This window comes from Barbus barbus, assembly GCF_936440315.1.
Source record: "Barbus barbus genome assembly, chromosome: 9".
NCBI classification, from domain to species: Eukaryota; Metazoa; Chordata; class Actinopteri; order Cypriniformes; family Cyprinidae; genus Barbus; species Barbus barbus.
In genome coordinates this window covers 33,375,843-33,400,136 of record NC_136737.1, presented here as the reverse complement: position 1 = coordinate 33,400,136, position 24,294 = coordinate 33,375,843, and the positions used below count along the sequence as shown (strand labels likewise).

The following is a 24,294-nucleotide window of genomic DNA, read 5'->3' as shown; positions in this document are numbered from 1 at the left end:
TGTGGTATTTTTGGATTGGATGGCTAGATAGTGACAAGCGCAGCGTATAGCCTAACCCAAATATTGAATATTTTATTAAAAAAATAAATAAATAAATATTCCAACCGTCTTGTCACGCTGCTGATGTTTTTAAATACGCAGTGCTTCCTTCCACTCAGGAAATAATAATAATAATATGTATATAATAATAATAATAAAATAATAGCCTAATACGCTAGCCTCAAGAAACATATTACACGTTGGTGGAAACAGCCTAGGATTGAGGGAACAGAGTAGGTTCCCTCACCGATCTTCTTACTTCTTTACCGTGATGTAGGCTAATAATCAGTAGACAAACCATGTCTTGTATTGGTAAATAAAAAAGCCAAGTAGGCTACACTATCAACTAAGATAGGAATAGTTCAATTTAATTCCATAGGAAAATTCGATGTAGCTTATCAATATAGCTACTATATAAGCTAACACAGCTCTTGCATTTCCTCATCACTCGACACTGAAGTAAATTACCAAAAATCAATGACTTCAACACAATCAACATATGAAGTCTATTGACAAATGTGTGAAGCTATTCTGTGTAGAGAAGTCTGACTGTGATTGTGAGGTAAATAACAGCAGGATAGGAAGAAGGCTTTCAGCTGCATGCTTCAACAGACATCAAACAAATGGCCATTTTCCTGCAAAAGCTATTTGTCCACCCAACAGATCAAACCATGCTTCTGAAGAAACACGACCACAGCAGGTTTCAGTTTGACTCAGATGTTGTGTTGCTAGAGTCACACCTCAGTAGCACTTGCAATGTGAAATGGCAGACTGCTTTTACAAAAACTGAATGATTATGAAACCATTTTAAAATCCATCAGCTGTATCAACCTGCAAACAAGCCTGCACTGGCCCTTTATGGGCTGCCAGCGCAGGGCCCCTGAGAATTTGATCACTGGCAAAGCATTGGCCCCTTAGCACTGGCCCTGCACGGGCAGCCATAATTGGGCCCCTAAAGGGCCAGTGCAGGCTTGTTTGCAGGGAATGAATCCAACATTACACTGTTCTGCTATTTAATATTTAACACAATCAGAAACTACCTTTCAGAAGCTATTAATGTTAACATTAAAACAAGTTTTCTATATAATAAACAATGTTTTGAATTGTTAGATTAAAGCCTTTAGAGCCAGAAACACACACACACACACGTTTGTTTTTGTGAAAAGTGGGGACGTCCCATAGGTGTAATGGTTTTTATACTGTACTAACTGTATGTGCTATTGCCCTACACCTAAACTTAGCCCTCACAGGAGACTGTGCATTTCTACTTTCCCCCCAAAAAACTCACTCAGTATGATTTATAAGCGTTTTGAAAAGTGGGGACATGGGGCAATGTCCTGAAAAGTCATCTTCACCTTGTAATACCTGACTTACCTGTGTCATTATACACATTTATGTCCTCATTTGTCACAAAAAAGTGTGCACTCACACACACACAAGCACAGGGAGAGAGAGAGAGAGAGAGTGTGTGTGTGCGCGTGCGTGCGTGCGTGCGTGCGTGTGTGTGTGTGTGTGTGTGTGTGTGTGTGGACTAGTAGGGTGGTCTGATGGGGAGGATTCTCATCAGATTGAGTGTTTTCAGCGGATAGTCTTATCAGATCAGAGTATCCACTAAACAACTGTAGAGAATGTTTGACATGTTTGTTTTGCTCTGTTTGTGTTGGTGGAGTCTGATCGGTAAGTTATGCATATATTTTATAGCCTAATTGCTTTCAGTTTCAGAGAAATAAAGCAAGCTACTGTTCAAATGAGTTAGAGGATTTTCATTTGAGCAATAGACCAAATCAAGCAGATATTACTGCGAGATCCAGCAGAATTACACTGTTAGCTGTGATTAACTCATCTCTAACTCATTCAATCATGTTTATTTTGCTCTGAGCAGATAACTTTAAAACACATTTCATGTGGTTGTGTGTCTTTGCTGCTGCTGAACGATAACTGTTTTCAGCTTGGTGTTCTCCAGGTGTGTTTGGTGATTCAGTGTCAGTGATGGAGGGAGATTCTGTCTCTCTGAACTCTGATGTTACTGAAATACATGAAGATGAAGACATACTGTAGAAGTACGGAGCTGAAAGGATAGCTGAAATCAGTAAATCTGCTGAAATCTTCAACACATTTGATGTTTCTGATGAGAGATTCAGAGACAGACTGAAGCTGGACAATCAAACTGGATCTCTGACCATCACAAACATCACATCTCAACACGCTGGAGTTTATGAATTACTTATAAGTGGAGCAAAACGGCTGTTAAAAACATTCAGTGTCTCAGTTTATGGTGAGTACAGACCATTTCTTCTGTCCTTCAAATAATCGTGTTATTAGCAAATTAAGGAATATTTTGGGTTCAGTACAAGCTAAGCACAACCGACAGATTACAACAAAAACAATAAGGTTATGCTGAGGCGCTTACAACGGAAGTCAAAGAGGACAATTTCTTTCAGGATTTAATGTGGAGCTTATTATTCAATAAAAACATTCATTCTTATCTTGTGCATTGAGCTGTAAAGCTATATAAAATAATTGTTTTAGGGTTTATATTGTTTATATGACAAATTTGTCAAATTAGACGTGTTTATGATTGAAACCCCATTCATTGCTTCTCTGCAGAACAAATGGAAATATATTGTGGTAATCACAAATACTGTTGACTGAGCTTAGCTTGTACTGAAATGAGAATATTACTTTAAATATATACATACTGAAATGCTAAATCATTTCATAGTTTGAGATGAATGAACTAACACTGACCACCAATACACTATACTGTAAAAAATAAGTGTAATGCTAACTGTAAATCTTTGTAAAAACACTACTGAAAAAAACTGTTAACAGTGAGTTCCTGTGCTATATACAGGGGAAAACTGTAAAAGATCTAACCAGACATTTCATGTGATTTTACAGTAAAATGCTGTTAATTGTACAGTTTTTAGAAGTAAAACATAACAAATTGATGTATAATTTACAGTCAAAAACTGTAAACTGATATTCCCAGAATTCCCTGCATGACACTCCCCATTTGAAAGTAGTTTGTTTAAATAATCATGTTTGTAATAGTTTGTGTAATCAGTTATGTGGTCTTTATGTTCCATCTTCTGTTGTTTAATGAGAGATTATTGCATTATTTAAGTATCGTGTGTTACCATGATGGTGTTTTGTGTTTGTGTAAATGATATTTCTGCTTGTGGTGAAGGTACTTGTGATGACCTTTGATTCTTCATGTGGCTTTCTCTTTTCCACCTGCTTTATTATGCTGGTTGTCAGTATGGTAAAGGTACAAAACAGATTTTAATTGCAGTGTGTGTTGTTGAATTTAGTGGTTTACCTTCAAATTTCCTTGTTTGTAAATTACAGTTTTGTACTGTAAATTTTACAGTTTTGTTCTGTAAATGTGTTTACAGTTTTACTGTATTTTTTACAAACTTATTCTGGCAACCACAGCTGCTAAAATTATTTTGTAAAAACTACAGATTTTTTTTTTTTTACAGTGTAAAAATAAGACTAGATTTACCCATCTTTGTTTATTCTCTCATTTTCCAGCTCATCTGTCCACTCCTAACATTACCAGAGACTGTTCTTCATCATCCTCAGAGCAGAATTGTTCTTTGTTGTGTTCAGCGGTGAATGTGAGCGCTGTGAGTCTCTCCTGGTACAGAGGACACAGTTTATTGTCCAGTATCAGTGTGTCTGATCTCAGCATCAGTCTCTCTCTACCTCTGGAGGTGGAATATCAGGATAACAACACCTACAGCTGTGTGATCAACAATTCATTTACTGACCAGACCACACATCTGGACATCAGCACACTCTGTCAACCATGTGCAGGTATGTCACCAGTGATATTCATGCTATATGGCACTCTACTAAAGGCTTGTCTTGTTCATTACAGATCAGATCCACCCCTTATTGTACACCGTGCTGATTTCTGCTGCTGGATCTCTGATGATTGTAGCTGCAGTCGTGATGGGCTGCATCTGCAGGAAACAGAGGAAAACAGGTCAGCAGAACAAGCCATTCAAAAATATTTTTAAGACACATGTCAAAATACAATTTCAACTTTATCATTTTAACATGTCTATCATTGTTAATGCAGTCCGGTCAGAGGAGGAAGACAGAACTGATTCAACATTGTGTAAACCAACAACTGGAAAAACGGTAAGATCATTCACGACTGTGTTTCAAGAAAAGGCCAATAGCATCTCTCCGAAAAGGCACTGCAGTCAGTTAGTCCGACTGAAGCTTGTTGTGTGCCGTATGCATCAGGCGGTCAGTGCACAGAGCTGGGTGATCTATCCCAACCGTCATCAGGATTGTCTTCAGTATACAGGGAGCAGATCACAACGAGAGCATGCTTTTATGTGCTTTTATACGTATGTACTGTTTGCACTTCAGTGTAAATACTGAGTAGGTGCCTCCATTTTACAAGTCTGGTTTCATTTAGCAAACCTAGAAAAAAGAATTAAAAACAACTATTAAAGTAAACAGAAAATGTTTGTTTTTTTATTATTATATAAAAATTATTATATAACTATATTATATTATTATATAATTATTATATATTATTATATAACTGTAATATAATTACTTTTGTTCACTGAAAAAGTAAGCTATTTAAAATAATTAAACAGTTTCATCTTAACTAGGTTGAATTACGTAATTGAGCATAATGAGAGCTCGTCCTCCACCAATCGCTCTTATTTTTAGTTTTCTGAACTTGTAAACTGCTTAGATGACATTTTACCTTTTGAGCACGCTGTGAATTTATCTGTAAACAACAACGTAGATTGATTGTATCTTAACGCAGACAGCGCTGACACGAAGCAGCCTCGGCTAAGAGAAGCACTAATAAACCACACGTCTGACTGAATTAGCTTTAAGAGTCATGCTCATTAGATTAGCATAACGCTATCATTGCTTTCAACAAAAGAAACAGCGAACGTCACCTCAACAATAACTCTAATGCAATACTTTAATAATAATAATAATACTTTAATTAGTAACGTAATCCATTACATTACACATTTTATGCAATATAATCACACTACTTTTTGATTACATTTGACCTAACGTGTTTATCACATTGATGTAAATAAGATCATGTTGTACCATACAAATATAAAAATAAAAATGTATTTGTTGTATTTAACAACATGAAGTGCCTTAACATTAACTAACATTACATTACATAAAGGATTTACAAACTGGGGTTTGAAGGCTACTGCAGGGGGTTTGTGAGTTTAATGAAAAGCTAATAATTAATTAAATAATTAAAAATGTAAATTAAAATTAATCATAATCAATCAAAATAAATCATTTTGAAATATCATCAAACAACATAAAACACTTAAGAAATGCAATATTTTATTTGTTTGCATGTCATGTCATTAACCAACATCAGAGAACCTTGAACATGCAAATATGATCCTTAATAAATATGTATTATTAACCCTCAGGCAGTACTTCAAGTAAATATATAAGTGAAAGAGTTTTGGGAACGCCTGCATTCTGTGTAAATATTAAGAAGTAAGGTGAATTTGTGGAGGCTATTTTAAGACAAAAGCCTTCCAAAGCCATATAATACAAACAACAGTGGATATCAGTAGTTGATGCGATGTTGAAACCTGAAATGATTTTTGTAAATCCAGTGGTCAAAAGTTGTGTCTCCACCAGACAAGTGACTGATCTCTGTGTGAATGTCCACAAAACTGGAAGACTCTCTGAATATATAGAAGCAGTGGGCTATTTTACAAAGGAGCGTTTAAAAGATGAAATAGTTTATTCCTATTTTGTGAATAATATGCAATCATGTGATCTGTAGTCTGATTACAGGTGTTTTAAAGTCTAATTTAATCTAATGTACAAATGTTTAGAATGTGATGATGTAAACTAACCCAGATCACATGTAATCAGTTACCCAGCTCTGAAAACACTTAACACACTTAAAACAGATGATTAAACTATACATACGCAGTTATAAATGAGTTTAAATAAATCATATTCATTAGTTTGACCGCTAAACTTCAGCCTGATGTGGTCTGGGGCAACTCATTTAACCCTAAAAAAGACAAACCATAAAGAGACACAGAAAATGTATTTATTTCTATTTTCCATCTTACTGGGACACAAATAATACAACTTGATCATTTTTTCAAAACATGACTTTGAGGTTCAATTTTACTGTTTGTATCCCACAGGATACGTTGCCAGTTTAGGGAATAACTTCACTGAAAACAGAACACTTGTTAATCAATGCTTGTTACTACATTAATAACATCATAACATAACATAATTCCTGAACACTTTGGAATATAGACCTAAGGCTGGTCTCTTCTAAAGAAGACACAGAGCAGATTATTGCTGAAGTGAAAGCATTTAAAAAAAACAAAGTATATAAAAGTTATAGCATTTTAAGTTTACACTAAAGATAATGTAGTATACTATTCTTATTATATTTGATATAAAATGAGTATTTTATAAAATATGTAGAACTCTAAAATGTATATGAAATCAAAGCCATATGTCTAACCAAGTTGTGTTCCAAATTTGAAGTTGATATCACAATAATTATGCTTCCTGTGAGCTTTAGTTTGGGCACTATACCAGAAATAACACTGACTTACACCCAAACTCTGTAGAATTTGTCTGATGCAGTTTTCTGTCACAATATCACTTCTATTACAAAACAGTTACCAGATATGGAGCCTTGACTGTCAGACCTTTCCAAAGAAATGTGTAGTGTCAAGAATCAAAAAGAGCTGATTTTCTAAAACACAAGCCACAAAATCAGTCTATATGTGTGTGTTTAAATCTTTATTTATACTCCTAAAAGAGTGACGTATCCCAGAGATACAAACATTTACAGACAGATTACAAAAATATAAGCATTTCATTCATAAAATTGCAATGTAAACCTAATAAACCACTGCTGATCAACAGCTTTTAAACATGTGTAAATAAGAATTAGATCAATGTTTATCAGAGGGTGAGTAGATTACTCCACTGCATGCAGATTTAAACGCTTCCTGTGAGCTAAACAAACAATGTAGAAACAAAAGTCATCTCATCTAAATATTCACAACAAACACCCTTTTTAACCAAGAAACAAGACCCACACTTTCACTGCTTCTCCCACAGCCTCTCAAATGTTCGTATCCCACAGGATAGTTTTAGTGTTAAATAAATAAGATGCTTAACCTGAGCTGACTTGTGGCCTGGAGCCGCAGCTGTCTGTGGTATAGAGTTATTCTGAGCTGGACACTGCTGCTTTCTAGATGTGCTGAAACAAGGATCTGTGCTCTTACTTCTGTGGAAAAAAGACCACCATTCTCAGTAGAGAGAACCCTTCAGAACCTAAATAACCTGTTTGATGTTTTAACTCTTTAAACAGTCATGTGATGAACTCAGTGTGTGATGTCATTTCCTCTTACTGCTCTATCTGCATGTTAAAAATAATAAAGCAGCGTTTTGACATGCTATCATTTCAACAGTGAGAGTTAAATATAACCCAGCATTCCTTCTAGATCTATATAAGAATGATCTGAGGTGAATAACCCTCCCTACACAGCAGCTTTATTCACCTGCAGCCTCTTATCTCCAGCACTGATCTCCAGTGTAGTGACCGTTTCTGGACACAGATATCACAAACATCTCTACACACATATGGTTCATACTAATGATCAAGCATATAATCATACAATTTCAGCATTTACACAAATAATCACCATTCAGAATTCAGAATAGAAAATAAAATATTCACAGACTATAAGATATTGTGTTTAGTTTTAAAATGATGTTTACTGACTCATTTCACAGAAGAAGCTGGTCTGTTATTGATTTCCTGTTGCATCAGCAAGATTCCTGACTGAGTTTGTGTTTTCTTGCAGAAATCAGAGTCGGATGCTGTGTATGAAAATGTCCCCAGAAAGCGCTGATCAGATCTGTATCTCTCAGAATGGGTGCTATGCTCATACGGGACCCTGACTCACACCTGTTTTAGATCACATTTACTCTCAGACAGGATGATATTCTTCTCTCTCAGCTTTCTTTTTGCTCTTCATATCACAATTTTTGGTTGCTTCATTTATTTTCTTTCTTCTTTTTGCTATTAATTATTGTATTTAATTTAGTGGTTCACAAATTGTATAGCATCCAAAATGTAAATAAATGTTATTATTGTTATTAAATATTGATACACTTTTTCTTGTCAGTTTGCTCTACTGGACATGTTGAATGTATCACAAGCACATCATCACTCTCTCTCTCTAGTGTTTAAAGCAGAAACTGGCCTCTCTAATAGACAATAGTGCTAATTTGACCTGATAGAGTGCACTATTAATACATGCTGCTGTACTCAGAGAGGAACCGCGAACCAGAGCCGATCCTCCCTATACACAAAATACACAAGCTGCGTAGGGCCCCCCAAACACCAGGGGCCCCCTTGCTCTCAAAGATGATTTAATTTTTCACATATAATCAATGGAATGTCTCAAAATAATTTCATATGGTTCCACCAATTCATGTTCTCTAATATGATTTTCATAAACAAATTAACAAATGCAGGACACAAAGAGTGCTTGAAATCTGTATTTATAGCACTTAAATGAGCAAAGAAGCTAATAAAATCCATGATAAGCCAAATCCACGATAGCGTTTCACTACTTCCCAGAAGAAGAAAGCAGGTTTCAGCAGTCAGAAGAGAGAAAGATGCACATTTATCATCTCTTCCTCAGCAGCTGTCCCAGGGGTCACACCACTACTACAAAACTGCTATAATACTATACAATTTAATACAATTTTAACTATCAATATAACTTTAAACTTAATATTATGTGCCACAGCAAATGCAATGATAACATAAATCAAGCAAATATTCCTGAAATTAATTGCATTAAGCAGTAAAGAATCCTCAGTGTTTGCTTTGGGCAATACCAGGTTTAATTCCTCTTATAAATAATAACATTACTGGAAATATTTAAGGGGACAGCATATTTCAAAAACCTCAAAACCCATCACAAATAAAAATGAATTGTATGAATACTCTATGCCAGTGGTCCTGGTTTGGCCTTGGGACCCATGTTTCTCATGATCATCAATCCACGACCCCCTTAACTGCATAGCAGTGCTGTGAACATCAACATAAATAGACTATGCCAATTTATCAGACTAAGAAAACTGTCTGCTTTGATGACGAACTTCTGTAGTTTTTTCTGCTTTCATCTGCAGCATGTCGCCCCTCTTTCACCCACATCTCCACAAATCTTTGCTCAGGGAATGAGGCGACTCCTGGTCCGTTTACTGAAATTAACAGCAGGCTGTTCAGCGTCGAGACGTTCATTCTGACTCGTTTATGAAATACCTCTGCCTTCTGGTGGTCTCCATCACTTGGTTGAGACACATTTACACCCTTACATCCTTCGTAATTCATCATTCATGCATTATGCGTCCACACCATCAGCTTGTCTCATAGACCACAGTGTTCTCAGTGCAGCGTCCAGATCAGAATCAGCACTGACCGCTGTGGCATCTCTCCTCTGAAGAAACAGGCCTGCAGGCTCTCCAGCACATCTTTTACCAGCGACATCTCCACCAAATAAAGCCACTGTGTCATTTCAGCATGAATGCCTCTACACCTGGCCCTGTCTGTGGCAGATCTTGATCAGGCTTCCCTCAACTCTTCAAAGACTTTGACCAACGCTGGAGAGAAAGTTAGCGTAACGAACGCATCCTTCAGCTGCTGAAGCAAAAGGCTAACAGGCACTCAAAGAAGCTCAGCTCCTCGTGCAGGTGTGTGAGTCGTCTTGCTCTGTCTTTCTCTTCCGCTTGATTTGTGTATAGAATATTTAAGGTAACAATGCAATACATAATATCATATTACTGATATTAATAATATGACAATATCTGCAGTCAATGTTGATTAAATGGTTGAGGGAAATCCTGCTCATACTGCAGGTATGAGAAAAAAAGATGAATGTTCATCTACTGAAGTGGTATTCTGGAAATGTGATTAAATTGAATAAAACAGCAAAATAACAACAACAATAACATCTTCATCAAACAAAAAAGAGATTACCTTAGATAAAGTTTGATTAACATGTGCATACTGTACCGGTCAAAAGGCTGGACCCATTACCATTTTTAATGTTTTTGAAAGAAGATTCTTATTATGCTCTTCAAGCCTGCGTTTATTTGATCAAAAATACAGAAAAAAAACAGGAATATTCAGCAAGGATGTGTTAAATATACAAAAAGTGATAGTGAAGACTTTTTTAAAACAACTTTTTACTAATCAAAAAATCCTGAAAAAAGTATCACAGGTTATAAAATAAATATTAAGCACCGTTTCTAACATTTGATAATAAATCAGAACATTATAATGTTTTCTGAAGGATCACGTGACACTAAATTCAGCTTTGCATCACAGAAATATATTTTAGAGTAAAATAGAAAACCATTATTTTAAATTGTAATAATATTTCACTCTATTATTTTTCTGTATTTTTGATCAAATAAATCCAGGCTTGATGAGCATAAGAGACTTCTTTCAAAAACATTAAAAATAGTCATGTGTCCAAACTTATGTACTGTGTAAGTAAACATATACTAAATTTAAAATGAAATGTATAAATAAAAAAGGTTAGAACTCATATTTGTTTCGAGTGGTTTTTATTGGGGGTGGGGGGCATGAATTTTGCCGGGGGCTTCCTAATGTCTAGAACGGCCCTGCTCTGTCTATTGCTCTTGTTGAATAATTAGCGAGTTTTGAGGGAAATTATATGGAAAACAATAGCTGCCAGGACAAACGTGCACTTATTTTCATTGTATTTTTCCGTAACTCTTTTGTAACGTCTTTTATTTGAACAAGTATGTTATTTTGTTAGTTTTATCATTACAGTGTTACAGTACAAACAATGTTTCAATCATAAGCTTTTCATCCACAGTTTACAAAAGCAATGAGGCCTTTAATACAGAAGTATATTCATGTGGGGTCTTTCCTCACTTCTGCTGCCATCTAGTGCTCAAAAACATGAAGAGTATCTAATAGCTGTTTTAGCAGAAATACAGCACATTAAATCACAACTTAATACAAAGATAGTCTAGATTGTATTTTTCTTGAACTGTAATTCAGTTTCAATAACATGCCATAATTCACCTGACCATAAAACCATTATTATTATTATTATTATTATGCACTTTTCTTCCATTGTCATGTTCAGCTAGTTGAACAATATCTGATTTTCTGTCACATTTCATCCCTGGTTATTTATTAAGACCAATACAATTAGAGCATAATTTTCATTTTTACTGTTTGTATCTCTTTATTAGTGCTACTCGATCTTAGCGCTGCGTTTGACACTATCGACCACAACATTCTTTTGAATAGACTAGAACACTTTGTTGGCATTAGTGCAAGTGCCTTAGCATTGTTCAAATCATACTTATCTGAACGCCATCAGTTCGTAGCAGTGAAGGAAGAGGTATCATATCAATCACAAGTGCAGTACGGAGTACCTCAAGGCTCAGTACTAGGGCCATTACTTTTCATGCTTTACATGTTACTGTCACGGATCTCTGCCTGCTTTTCACCAATCACGTCACTCTCGCACCTGTCTCCGCCTGCCACTGATCACGAACACCTGCACATCATCTTGTCCCTCATCATGGCTTCCTATAAAGACACACACCGCCAAACACTCGATGTTCGGCATCGTTCATACAAAGAGGACTGCTAAAGCTACCACAGCCTTAGTTACTGAACCTTCCCGTGTGCTTACCTTTTAACGAACTTACCTGCTTTCCCTGCTCCTAGGAACTCCGGTCAGTCTGCTCCTGCGATCCCCGTGTGTCTGCTCCTTGTCTGCGGTGTGTGTCTCCTCCGGTCCCCCGTGTTCACCGCTCCTCCTGCAAAGGCAAACTCAAGTTCAACCTCTATCGCATCCGTTCAAGATTTCCAAGATCTTCACTCACCTGTCATCCCATCATACAGTTGATCAATAAACTAATCATTGTTTCATCTCCTTGTCCTGGTCCTGCTTCCGTAACAGTTACCCTTGGGAGATATTATCAGGAGACATGGTGTTAGCTTTCACTGTTATGCTGATGATACCCAGCTCTATATTTCTTCGCGGCCCGGTGAAACACACCAAATTGAGAAATTAATGGAATGCATAGTCAATATAAAAAACTGGATGACGAGTAACTTCTTACTGCTAAATTCTGAAAAAACAGAGCTGTTAATTATCGGACCTAAAAACCCCACATGTAATAACCTAGAACACTGTCTAACACTTGACGGCTGCTCTGTCAATTCTTCTTCATCAGTTAGGAACCCAGCAAACAATGACCTGGCGGTCCACCAGCGTTTTTTGGGCAGCACAAATTCAGCGGCTTAACACGGTCGGACCACCATCGGCGAGTCGGCCAATCTAAAAATGCTGTCGGTGTTTTTTGGGTGGCACCAGCGGTTTGCCGCGGCTGGGCCTCCGTCGGTACACCAGTGGCAAGCGGAGGGTCTGTCCTGTGTTCTAATGAGCTCTTACATGACATCTTTGTTTTTATAGTATATTTTAAATTTATGTTTTACATTACACTTTTACAGTATTAGAGTTAAAATGAATCTGAAGCACTGATTAAAAATAGTGAGTTATAATTAACTAATTATTGTTCAGTATAAAAATACTGTTTTCAAATTAAATAAATGATCATAAAATGATCATAAAAACAACAGTACAAAATCTCATAAAAATAACAATAAAATAAAAATATATAATAAATAAATAAAAGTTACCATGACACACTGAAAATTTCCATCTAATTTACGAACGAGATGTGCAGAATCTGTCAAAATGTATAAAACCACCATTCATGCATGCTCTTTCACGATAAACACGACTCCGCTTTTGGTCGGAAACCACTAGCAATCATTCGACTTGCACACTCTTTTATCCTTTCTCACCACAATGATCCTATTTAATGTTTACTTAACCACAGTTTACCACGTTCGTAACATTTTAATGTTCGTAAACTTTACCTGCATTCGTCCCGCATTCGTTGCATTCGTCGCAATCCGTGAAATCCTGTAAACTTTTCCTCTCACGCAGAGCGATCGTGACCTAGACAATCTTATTTCTGACATGAGAACCGTTGAGACATTAGGAGAAAGAAATTCAGCATCAGAATAAAATGTACAAGCGTTATGATTTTTTGACAGAAAATCTCTGCCCTTGTTTTATCGCGATTTATTAACAATTTATCATGTAGCAACGCATATGAGAATTTAACCCACACAAGATGTTTTTATTGTTTTGCTACTGATAGAATTACATGGAAAAATGATATATCTGTTTCCTTTAGAATCATAGTTTAAGCTAAATAATGTCATAAAACTCTCACTGAAAAACATTTGGAGTAGGATTTACTTGAAAAAAGTTAGGAAAGTTTTCTCACTTAGAAAATGTGAGTAATTTCAATAGAATTCCCGAGTAAAAACTACACACAAGGAACTGTAGCTTTAATTAGAAAATCTCAAGTAAAGTTTACTTGGAATTTCCCAGTAAATTGTATTGACTGTTTTTTATATATTTTACTTAAGTAATGCTTATAAATGTTTTGTTTTTTTACACAATAATCCTAGTTATCTTATTTAAAATTTCGAGTAACCTTTACTTTAAATATTATTTTAACATTACTTGATGTTGTTTATGTATTTAAATGGTGTTCAATAAAATAACACTGACATACATTTTACTTGAATACTTTTATTTCTGAGATTCCTTAAAGATGGGAACATGAAATACAAAGAATAGTAAAACTGCATCAGTTTGGTGGTTCTGGTAAATGGTGCACTATAGTGCATTTTACTCCAGTAAACTTTTTTAGAACAACCACACAGTGTATTAAAATGCATAAACATTTAAACATATAAAACAAACATTTTACAACAACCTCAGTTGCAGATATATAAAAAAAAACAGTATACAGGTGCTGGTCATAAAATGAGAATATCATGAAAAAGTCGATTTATTTCAGTAATACCATTCAAAAAGTGAAACTTGTATATTAGATTCATTCATTACACACAGACTGATATATTTCAAATGTTTATTTCCTTTAATTTTGATGATTATAACTGACAACTAATGAAAGTCCCAAATTCAGTATCTCAGAAAATTAGAATATCAATTAAGACCAATGCAAAAAAAAATATTTTTAGAAATGTTGGCCAACTGAAAAGTATGTACATGAAAAGTATGAGCATGTACAGCACTCAATATTTAGCTGGGGCTCCTTTGGCCTGGATTACTGCAGCAATGCGGCGTGGCATGGAGTCGATCAGTCTGTGGCACTGCTCAGGTGTTATGAGAGCCCATGTTGCTCTGATAGTGGCCTTCAGCTCTTCTGAATTGTTGGGTCTGGCGTATTGCATCTTCCTCTTCACAATACACCATAGGTTTTCTATGGGGTTAAGGTCAGGCGAGTTTGCTAGCCAATCAAGAACAGGGATACCATGGTCCTTAAACCAGGTACTGGTAGCTTTGGCAGTGTGTGCAGGTGCCAAGTCCTGTTGGAAAATGAAATCTGCATCTCCATAAAGTTGGTCAGCAGCAGGAAGCATGACGTGCTCTAAAACTTCCTGGTAGACGGCTGCGTTGACCTTGGACCTCAGAAAACACAATGGACCAACACCAGCAGCACCTCAGTTCCCTCGATGACAATGATGACATCAGATATAGTGGCATCTTCCTCTTCTGCAGATCTGCTCAGTACGATGATTTTGATGACATGACTGGAGAAGGTATCCTTAATCATGTCTCTGCTGATATCCTGTGAAATACACAAATCAGTGCAAAGTGGTTAAAATACTGTACAGTATCAATTTTTCAATTTTCCTCAATGGGTTCCTGTTCTGAGACAAACTGTCCACTAGTCTTAAGTATCTTTAGCATTTTCTGCATATTTAAACCCAATATGCAGTTTCTTCAGCAGTAACTGTATGATGTTAACATATATGTTGTGTATTGAACACAATAATGAGACTTATACACAATTATTACAGTAGATAGGATCATTTAGTGATGCTAATAAAGATAACACTGTACATTTAGAGTCAGGAGGATGTAAACCTCTGGAAATGATAATTGGTGTAAATTGTTATGTCTTTTGGGAAACATTTGAATGGTTTCTAAAGACAATATATAAATGAAAGATAGGAAATATAAACTAAATATCAATTTACACTGGTAATCCTGTCCAAACGTTTACATACACCTGACATTTAAATGTATGGTGCTGCCTTCTTGACCATCACTGGGTGTTCTTTAAGTTTTGTAACAATGGTGTATAAGCTTTTCAATTTTCCTCAGTACGAAAACATGGATCTCAGCATCATCGTCAGTGCTTGACAGGGTTCAAATATGCAGAAAATTCTGCAAAAACAAAGATTGTGGAAGATTTCCTTGTAGACGGTTTAATGGCTCAGGAATAAAAAGAACATCTAACACATAACACAAATACAGTATATCAGTCAAACCACTACTGTCTACATCCAAAATCAAGGAAAAATAGAAATGGATGTAGCTGTGTATGTAGCCAGCTAACTGCTAGCTGCTACACTAATTATTGTATATCCATGTCTGGACCCCGCCTCCCAGTAAGACGTTAGATGACCCAAGACTTGTGCAATGATGATGCCAGGCCATGCAAGGACTTCAAACAAAGTCAGCACTAGACTATTAATTGATTATTGCTTTTTCTTTGATTTGTTTCAATTTATTGATCATTCAACATTGTGTTTTTTGTAAAGCTGCCTTGTAACATTGTACACTGTAAAAAGCACTATACAAATAAATTTGAATTTAATTGAACTGTACTACCTGGTGGTCTTCAATGAGCTCCTCAGCTGATTCTCCCAGGAAAGACAGGAGGCAGCGAATCACAACGTCTCGCCTATCTTCAAGCCTATCTTCTTGCTGTTAAAAACAGAAGTAAAATGCAGTGAACATTAAATGTGTATACATCTACATATAACAACATATTTACAGAGTCAGGAAGCAGCATATTATCGCATGAGTAATTCACAATTGTAAAATTATTTTACATATTACCTGGCTGAGTGAATCCAGCAAATGTCTAATTCTTATGCCATAAACCCCAACCTTCATCTCAAACAAAGCCAGGAGTTTTGGAGTATAGAAGTCCAGCTTTTCCAAGAATGTACGCTCCAGGGAAATTGTGGTGATTCTTCTGAATTCATTCTTGATCTAAAACAAAGAAAATAAAATCTTCATGTCAGAATTAATTTAACAATTGTAAATAAATGTATTGACCTTACTGACATGAAATACGCTTACAACTAAATTTACCTTACAATTCATTGACTGTGGTTATGCAGTTATGTAAATTAAAAATGAATAATTTGCCAGTGTCATTCATGGCATGTATTTTGAATCATTTATCATAATATTTTAAACTACACTAACTTTTTTTACTCAAGATTAACACTCATATGGAAACAAATTAGAATCTCCAATAGCTTGTAGATATCAACCACGTGTAAAGTGGATGTTGGTCAGTAAAAGAACATCAGGAAATAAAATACAGGCTTTACAACTTCAATAAAGCCCGGCTCACACTGTGCGATTTTGGCCACGATTTGTTCGTCTGAGACAAATTTTGAAAATCCTAACATCCTAAAAGATTCCTATAATCCTAGGCTAAAATCGGTCGTCTAGATCGCTGGTTTGACATGTTCACCGACAGCCGATTAATGGCCGTTGCGATCAATTTTTTCCTCCGATTAAATTCTGGCAGTGTCAGAAGATTTCAGACACTTTCCTGCAGTGTGACATCATCTCCTACGACGACCGTCAAACCAAGAACCAATAGGAGCACTGAACTTGATGACGCAATTAGCGCGACAACTTCAAACCATTCATTATTTGTAAAAACAATATATGTACAAAGTAAAGTTTACTTAAAGCTTATTTATTAAGAGGCAGGATGTTTAAACTCGAATAACAAAATTAGCTCAAGTTCGCTCTGTAGAACTGGAAGTCCATAAAGTCCTCTTTTGCCCAGCCATGACTTGCTCCACACACGTCGTCTTTTTCGGTTTTTGTTTTTTTTAACATCAAGGCATGTAATTAATAAAACTAACGCTACACGTTGCTGTTGTTTGCTAGCTACCATTATAGCGAGAGAACGCTAGAGGTTAGGTGCTCTTATGCCAGTTATGGTTATTGCCATTTTCAATGCGGAACTGTTAACTGGCAAAGTATGGAAATTGACAAGCAGCTGATAAATACGCAGTATTGTTGTAATATGTTAAGTTAAGCGGAGACGGTTTAAAATAAGTTTACGCTGTTAAAGAGGGGTTTGGATAAGTTTTAAGTTTTGCACTTTATTGTATTACATTTTATATTCTCTTTATTACTGTAGCGGTTAAAAGTTTTTCTCGTGTTCTCTTATTGTTCGTATGTCAGTTAAACTTTCTTGTTTTTCTCTAAATGTATGGGGGATTCGTGATTTATCTAAACGCAAAGCTTTATTTTTATTTTGTATGTCACAGAAAAGAGAGATTTATTTTCTTCAAGAAACGCATTCTTCTTTCAAAGATGAAACTTTTTGGCGCAATCAATGGGGAGGTAATATTTTATTTTGTCATGGTACTAACCACTCCGCTGGAGTTCTGATTCTGTTTGATCGTAATTTTAGCGGCTCTATTCTTCAGTCCTTTTCTTCTTCTGAGGGCAGATGGATTATTGCTGTTATTCTTTTGGGAGATTTCTTGTTTATCTTGGCCAATGTTTATGGTTTTAACAATCATAAGCAAAACAGCTGTTTTTTTCATGATCTTTCTTCTAAAATCTTTGATTTAAAATGTAAATATCCCTCTGCTGCAGTAATAGTCGGAGGAGATTTTAACGAAGCTCCTGACTTATGTATGGATAGATTTCCCTCAAAACAAGAATCACGCAGAGGTAATACCATTATTAATGATTTTTGTAACTTCCTTTCTCTATTGGATGCTTACAGGTTTATGCATGCTGATGCTTGTTCATATTCTTGGTTTAGTGCAGATCTCTTAAAAAAATCGCGTATAGATTATTGGCTTATTTCTGATTTCATGTCTCCTTTTATTAAATCCAGTGATATCTGTCCTGCTCCTCTCACAGATCATGCTTTTATTGATCTTATTTTATCTGATCCAGCTGCTGGCTGTCATAGAAATCCTGGATACTGGAAACTAAATTGTTCTTTATTAGGACTTTCCTCTTATTGTTCAGGTATTAAGGATATTATTGAAGAATTTAAAGGAAAACCATCAGTTTCAATATCTTCTAATTGGGAGTTGTTCAAATATGAGTGTAGAAAATTCTCTATTCGATTTAGTAAACAGTTGGCAAAGGCAAAATCTTTAAGGTATACCTCTATATTAAAAGAAATGAATCAAATTCTAGGAAAACAACAAACAGAAGAAGATGATAAGATAAAACTACACAACCTAAAAGAAGAATTAGATAACATTTATACAGTAAAGGCCAAGGGTGCATTTATTAGATCGAGGGTGAAATGGCTAGAATTCGGGGAGAAAAATTCAACATACTTTTTTAATTTAGAAAAGAGAAGAGGAAAAGTCAAAAAAATATCTTCTCTATATATTGAGGGTAGTTTAGTAACAGATGAAGCCAGAGTTTCTAATTCTGTTTCCAGTTTTTATTCACAACTGTATACTTCCACATTTAACCCACAAATTTCTGATAGCTTTTTTGAGAGGGTTCAGGCATTCACACCCATTATAAGTGCTGATAATATGTCTTTTTGTGAGATGGATTTGTCGTTGGATGAGATGGATGTTATTATTAATAAATCCCCTCTTAATAAAAGCCCAGGTCCAGATGGACTGCCTTTTGAATTCTACAGGACATTTTGGCAAGACATTAAAGAGTTTCTTTTAGAAGTGTTCAAAGACTGTGTACAGAAAGGTGAATTGACTGAGTCCATGAAGCAGGGGCTAATTACTTTAATTCCAAAACCCAACAAAGATTCCCTGTATTTAGATAATTGGCGCCCAATTACTTTACTTAATTCAGATTACAAATTGTTAGCTTCCCTTTATGCAAACAGGCTGAAACCATGTTTAGAAGAAATTGTTTCTGTCTCCCAAATCTGGCTTTATGAAAGGCAGGCACATAGCAAATAATATACGGTTAGTGTTAGATATTTTAGACTATAAGGAATTGATAAACGATGAAGCAATTATTTTATTTTTAGACTTTTATAAAGCCTTTGATACAGTCGAACACGAGTTTATGTTTGAATCTTTGCGTAGGTTTGGTTTTGGTCATTCTTTCATTAAAATAGTACAGATTTTTTACAAAAATATTAATAGCAATGTGTCTTTGGTTAATGGTGTTTCTCCTCGGTTTGTGATTAGTAGGGGTATCAGACAAGGGTGTCCCATATCACCTTTTTTATTTTTATTGGTCGCTGAGTTTCTTAACATTTTTATTACTCATTGCTTAGACGTTCAGGGTATTCTAGTAGCGGAACATACTTTTCTAATTAGTCAACTGGCGGATGACACCTGTCTGTTTTTAAAAGATGAGAAGCAGGTTCCTGTTATTTTGGATGCTTTGAATTTATTTTCTAATGCTTCTGGTCTCTCAGTCAATCGAAATAAGTGTGAAATTATGCCTGTTCACAGTCTGAACATAGATCAGATCGAAGGTATTGAGGTCAAAAATTCTGTAAGATATTTGGGTATTTTAATTAGTAAATCTCAGACTGATAGAATTGCAGATAATTTCTCGCATCGGATACAAAAATCTAAGAATATTTTCAATTGTTGGTTACAAAGAAACTTAACTATTTATGGTTGTGTTTTGATATCTAAAGCGGAAGGTATTTCTAGGATTGTTTACCCAGCTTTGTCTTTATATGTTGACCGAAAAACATGCTCATCTATTGACTCTATGTTATTTAAATTTTTGTGGAAAAATAAAACTGAATATGTTAAAAGGAAGACACTGATTAGAAATATTTTGGAGGGAGGTGTGAATGCTTTGGACTTTAGTACTCTCAATCAAGTTTTTAAAATTGGTTGGATTAAACGTTGCCTGAATGCTGACCCTAATTTATTATGGTTTTATATTCCTAAATTGATCTTTGAAAAATGCGGAGGTCTAAATTTTTTATTAGCTTGCGATTTTAGTTGCAATAAACTCCCAGTTAAGCTCTCTAATTTTCATAAGCAAGCTTTGGATGCTTGTAAGCTTGCCTTCTGTCACAATTTTTCTCCTCATAGATGTATTCTATGGAATAATCAGAATGTGCTGCATGGAAAAAAATCTGTTTTTATGAAAAACTGGTTTGACAAAGGGGTTATTTTTGTTTTAGATCTGTTAAAAAAGGATGGTAACTTCTATTCTTATTCAGAATTTTCAGAACTCTTTGAGTTGGAAATCTCACCTAGAGTGTTTGAATGGGTAATTAATTCCATTTCACCCAAATTGTTACATTTGGTTAGGGCAAATTGTTACTATTCTTTAAAATGTGAAATTCCAAAAAAATTGATTGGAGATCTGGAGCTTTGTAATATTAAATGTAACAATTTCTGGATTAGAAAAACACTTGTTAAGAAATTTAGTTCTAATCCTAAAGCATTTTATAAGTGGAAACTAAATTACCCTTTTCTTTCTACTATTAAAATTTGGGCTGGTATTAACAAGTTTCTGTTACCTAACAAGATAAAAGAACTTCACTATAAAATTCTTCATATGTACTATCCCTGTAATTCTCTACTTTCAAAATTTAAGTTGGATATCTCTTCACAATGCACATTCTGTAATTCTAATTTGGAAACAATATCACATTTATTTTTTGAATGCGATTATGCACAGGATTTATGGAAAGAAATGTCTTGGCTTGTTTTTTCAGCTTACAACAAACTTTTTAATTTTGAAATAAGTAATGTACTGTTTTTGATGTGGGAATCAGGATCAAAGGAGCTGGATGATTTGTTAAAATGCTTAACTCTATGTGGCCTATTCCATCTTCATAAATCTAAAGTTACTGATTGTATGCCGAATTTTAGGATTTTTTGTATTGATTTGAAATTATTTTATGAATCCCTCTGCTCATCACGTAACAAGAAAGCTGTTAAAACAACTGTATTGATGGAAAAAATAATTACTTTGCTGTAAGGATTACCTCCTGAGTATTTCTTGAAGTTTTTATGTATAATTTTATGTACAAATTTTTATTTTAGTTAATCTTGTATTTTGATTGTGCTGTGACTGTATCCCCTGTGAATGTTATTTGTTTAATAAAAAAAAAAAAAAAAAAATTCAAAAAAAAAAAAAAAAAAAAAAAAAAAAGAGAACGCGGGTCACGTATTGATGACGTAAAACTCCGGACAAGTCTTCTTGAGTACGTCCGTTTTTGTCGCGTCTTGACTGTCGTACAGTCTGACATTAAGACAACTGAACAGTCTGACATGGGGATCATGCTCGTACAGTGTGACAAGCAGCAATCACAAAAGACTATTAAAAATCGCACAGTGTGAGCCCGGCTTAAGGTTGATTGTTAAGTAATTAAGATTTATTTAAACAAGCATTTAGACTTGCAAAAGTGATGTTGTAATTGCAAAAGTGTGCAGTACAGTCACCTCATCGATGTCTATGTATAGCTATCATACCCGATAGTATAGGTAAACAATATAAATAAAGTTCAAGGTAATATTAGCCTTGTACAGTGCATTTTAAAAACTAACGTTAATCCTGTGATTAATAGCGAAAAACAGCGTGATTATTACATTTCAGCAGCTCGAACTTTTCTGGGACAGAATGCTCGAACACGACAGGGAAAAGCTTGCATGGATGTTAAAACTCATTTTTACAATAATCGTCTGACAAGATTAACGTTATATATAAAACTAAAGAAAATTGTTTTCGACAGAGATGCCGTTTGCTAATAACGGATGGTGGTGCAAATCGCAAACTCTGTCAACTATATTAACAGCTTAATTTAGTAATGATTTAACTCTGTTATACATGTGTTTAACAAAACAAAACTAAGATTACGTTTTAACGTTATCCAAAAATCTGTTAACATTGTTAACATGAACACTGTTAGCATGCGTAACTGGATAAAAAAGAAACGGTAGGCACACACCACTGGGACCGCAGATAGCTTAATAACTCTACACTTTTCTGCAAACATACCTCAATTAATTAATTAGCATATTAACAACTTACCGTGTTAAGATCCACATTAGCCGTCGTGAAGTCCCCCTTCCTTTCCTCTGTGCGCGCCACCTCGGACTCGGAGCCAAAGGCGCATGCGCATCAATTATTTCGCTGTATTGAGTACATTTTACTTGAGTTGTTCAGTTTTGGTGCGATTTGATTAGATGGCGAACACTAAGTAAATATTACTTAGGAGATTGTATTTAAATTTACTTATGTATTTTAGAACAATAAATGACAAAGAAACTGCGAGTAATGTACTGAATTAAACATGCCATTTTTAAGTAAAAAGACAAAATAGTATTTGTTTGTAAAACATACTTAAATAATGTTTGCATTATTTACAAGGTCAAAAAATCACTTTTTACAGTACTTCTAAAGCCCTGAATGGCTTAGCTCCTCAGTACCTGAACTTATCACATTATAGTCCTTTTACTACGGGGCCGTTGAATGCTTGAATCTGATTGGCTGACGAACGTTCTGAGGTGTGCAATTATTTTCAGGGAAACACACGGCGAACGTAGTTCCAGGCAGCTTTCTTGACCGCATTACAGTTCCATATCACTTCGCATAGTTAACTGTAATAACGGAAATTAGCATACAGTAGTGCTAACGTTACCTATACAGCACACAGGACTAACAAAAACAACAACATGACAGACATTTCTCACTAGCGAGGTAATAACAGCGCTGCATCTTAAAGCAGACTAAGGCCGTGTTCACACTTGGCGTCTTTTTCGAAGCTGCCGGCGTCTGTTTTACATTATAATCCTATGGAGTAAACCGTGTTTTCAAAAAAGTCCTGAGCGCTTTTTAAAACGCCACCGCCGGCGTCTTTTTCTGCAGCTCAGAGCGTTTTTTCGAGTTGAAAAAATTTCAACTTTTCTGAAAAAAACGCCCTACGTCAAGCGCCTTTTTGACCGCTGACCAATGACAAGCGAGTAGCGAGATCTGTCGTTTCCATAACAACAAGAAGAAAAATGGAGAAGGTGCCGGTAGATAGACTGCTCGTACTAGTTTCGGAGCACAGGGAGCTGTATGATATGAGCACAAAACTCTATCATAATATTGGTTCCTTCCCCGTATAATGTCGGCATTTGAATCGACATTTTCTTTCCCGTTAACTTCAAAAGCCAACGTAAGAGCCAACTTTTTACTCTTTCTTGACATTTCTGCATCTACGCTAATATGTGTCTGTTTCTTTCTTATTCTGTTTCTCAGTCCGTGTCCGGATCAAATGGTGGATCGGCACCGGGAGATGATGTCTCCCTGATCGTCGGCGGAGGCCGGACACCTGCATGAGCCCCGGGACATATCCCCAGTGAAGACCTCCACTTAAATACAATAAAACTAAAAATAAAAGAAAATAACTAAAAATATAATAAAATACCTAACTATATAATACTATTATTGTTAGAAATTGCAACAATATAAAATAGAAACAAATACATTTATACACTTAAAATTTTAATTAAAATAAGTAAATAAACACTAATATCCTGTCAGAGGAGAACTGGCCCCCCGACTGAGCCTGGTTTCTCCCAAGGTTTTCTACATTCTGTCCCAGAGGGGAGTTTTGGTTCCTTGCCGCTGTCGCCTCTGGCTTGCTCAGTTGGGGACACTTCATTTCTAGCGATTATCATCAATTTGATTTGACAGATACTATTTAAACTAAACTGAGCTAGACAATGACATCACTGAACTCAATATTAAAGTGAAGTGAAGTGACATTCAGCCAAGTATGGTGACCCATACTCGGAATTCGTGCTCTGCATTTAACCCATCCATAGTGCACACACACAGCAGTGAACACACACACACACACAGCAGTGAACACACACACACACACACAGCAGTGAACACACACACACACAGCAGTGAACACACACACACACACACACACAGCAGTGAACACACACACACAGCAGTGAACACACACACACACACACAGCAGTGAACACACACACACACACACAGCAGTGAACACACACACACACACACAGCAGTGAACACA

At 35.6% G+C, this 24,294-nt stretch overlaps 1 long non-coding RNA gene across 1 annotated transcript; it reads right to left on the bottom strand.

The window, feature by feature from the left end:
• Nucleotides 1-13,772: 13,772 nt before the first annotated feature.
• Nucleotides 13,773-22,358, bottom strand: LOC306875149. The gene is made up of 4 exons (XR_013784715.1): nucleotides 22,290-22,358; nucleotides 16,137-16,292; nucleotides 15,906-15,990; nucleotides 13,773-14,856 (listed from the first exon to the last, which is right to left on the bottom strand). It is a non-coding gene; the product is annotated as an uncharacterized lncRNA (long non-coding RNA).
• Nucleotides 22,359-24,294: the final 1,936 nt, after the last annotated feature.